Source organism: Linepithema humile, chromosome 3 (assembly GCF_040581485.1).
Source record: "Linepithema humile isolate Giens D197 chromosome 3, Lhum_UNIL_v1.0, whole genome shotgun sequence".
Lineage (NCBI taxonomy): Eukaryota > Metazoa > Arthropoda > Insecta > Hymenoptera > Formicidae > Linepithema > Linepithema humile.
In genome coordinates, this window is record NC_090130.1 from 13,142,156 (window position 1) to 13,144,655 (window position 2,500).

At 59.8% G+C, this 2,500-nt stretch overlaps 1 protein-coding gene across 1 annotated transcript in view; it reads right to left on the reverse strand.

Moving 5' to 3' along the window:
* The window catches only part of LOC136998345 (uncharacterized), a 77,357-nt gene that overhangs the window by 62,515 nt on the left and 12,342 nt on the right, over nt 1–2,500 (reverse strand). The window lies entirely within an intron of this gene.

The following is a 2,500-nucleotide window of genomic DNA, read 5'->3' on the forward strand; positions in this document are numbered from 1 at the left end:
TGCGATGCGAAAGCAACACGCCGCGTTGGGACTTTGAAATTTTACGTCTCCGACGCGCCCGTAGGTGTCGGCCTGAACGGACGCGAATAGGCATCGCGGGAAAGCAGCCGCACCAGGACCCGCCATTCCGCCGCGGAAACGCTTGCGGAACCGACGCGCGTCCGTCCGCGTCGGTGGTTCGCCGCTGGGGCGCGTGTTCGCGCCGTTCGCCCGCCGGAGGTGCGTGCGTCGAAAGCAACACGCCGCGTTGGGACTTTGAAATTTTACGTCTCCGACGCGTCCGTAGGTGTCGGCCTGAACGGACGCGAATAGGCATCGCGGGAAAGCAGCCGCACCAGGACCCGCCATTCCGCCGCGGAAACGCTTGCGGAACCGACGCGCGTCCGTCCGCGTCGGTGGTTCGCCGCTGGAGCGCGTTTTCGCGTTTTTCGCTCGCCGTAGGTGCGTGCGTCGAAAGCAACACGCCGCGTTGGGACTTTGAAATTTTACGTCTCCGACGCGCCCGTAGGTGTCGGCCTGAACGGACGCGAATAGGCATCGCGGGAAAGCAGCCGCACCAGGACCCGCCATTCCGCCGCGGAAACGCTTGCGGAACCGACGCGCGTCCGTCCGCGTCGGTGGTTCGCCGCTGGAGCGCGTTTTCGCGTTTTTCGCTCGCCGTAGGTGCGTGCGTCGAAAGCAACACGCCTCGGTGGGACTTTGAAGTTTTACGTCTCCGACGCGTCCGTAGGTGTCTGCCTGAACGGACGCGAATAGGCATCGCGGGAAAGCAGCCGCACCAGGACCCGCCATTCCGCCGCGGAAACGCTTGCGGAACCGACGCGCGTCCGTCCGCGTCGGTGGTTCGCCGCTGGAGCGCGTTTTCGCGTTTTTCGCTCGCCGTAGGTGCGTGCGTCGAAAGCAACACGCCGCGTTGGGACTTTGAAATTTTACGTCTCCGACGCGCCCGTAGGTGTCGGCCTGAACGGACGCGAATAGGCATCGCGGGAAAGCAGCCGCACCAGGACCCGCCATTCCGCCGCGGAAACGCTTGCGGAACCGACGCGCGTCCGTCCGCGTCGGTGGTTCGCCGCTGGAGCGCGTTTTCGCGTTTTTCGCTCGCCGTAGGTGCGTGCGTCGAAAGCAACACGCCGCGTTGGGACTTTGAAATTTTACGTCTCCGACGCGTCCGTAGGTGTCGGCCTGAACGGACGCGAATAGGCATCGCGGGAAAGCAGCCGCACCAGGACCCGCCATTCCGCCGCGGAAACGCTTGCGGAACCGACGCGCGTCCGTCCGCGTCGGTGGTTCGCCGCTGGAGCGCGTTTTCGCGTTTTTCGCTCGCCGTAGGTGCGTGCGTCGAAAGCAACACGCCGCGTTGGGACTTTGAAATTTTACGTCTCCGACGCGTCCGTAGGTGTCGGCCTGAACGGACGCGAATAGGCATCGCGGGAAAGCAGCCGCACCAGGACCCGCCATTCCGCCGCGGAAACGCTTGCGGAACCGACGCGCGTCCGTCCGCGTCGGTGGTTCGCCGCTGGAGCGCGTTTTCGCGTTTTTCGCTCGCCGTAGGTGCGTGCGTCGAAAGCAACACGCCGCGTTGGGACTTTGAAAATTTTGCCTCATTGACGTCGGAGGTGCCCACGGTGGATTCAGTGTTTCGAGACAACTAGTGTTTTTTGCATATTATTTTGATTTATTTATACTTACATATTGCTTTCGTTTTCGTTGAAAGTCAATTGTTCGATCGCTGTTTCGTAATTGTCAAGTTTACTGCGTTTTGCTTCGTATTCGCGCTCAGCGGTTAAGTATCTTTGGTCTCGCCGTTTCACCGCTTTCGCCCGTAAGGGACCGTGCTTCGGACCGTGCGTCGCCGACCGCTCGTCCGGCCGGTTGGGTACTATAAGAGATGCGTCGCGCTCGACGAGTCGAGCGGCATACGAACCATCTGATGCGTCTCGTGTCGATCTTCGGCACTTGCAATACGTTTCTCGCGCTTCGCGGAGAACGATTTGCCTTCGCTTGTATATTGAAGAGAAAAGCGACATTCTCAATGCGAATAGAACGAATGGAGATTATGGTTTCTACGAAACGTGTAAAAGTCTCTATAGATTCATATGCTTGTCACATTGCGGACTTCTCGTCGTGACTTGTGCGCGACTATGCGAGTCCCGCAAATATCCGACTCTCGGCCACGGTTTAGACACGAGACCGTGCGTCCGTGGTTGTACGCAATGAATGAGATGCAATCGCACGGACGCGTCAGACAGTTTTATCGCTCGCGCCTCGTAAGAGGAACGTGCTTCGGACCGTGCGTCGCCGACCGCTCGTCCGGTCGGTTCGGTACTACAAGAGGTGCGGCGCGCTCGGCGAGCCGAGCGCGAGACGCTTGAAGCGTTTGTAGAACGCTTAACACATTTTATTTTTATACCTACGTTCTTCTAGGCACAGCATTGCCACGAGTCGGTGTCGAAAGACCGAATGGCTCATATGTGGCGCGCACGCTTAAGCGTGTTGGCCG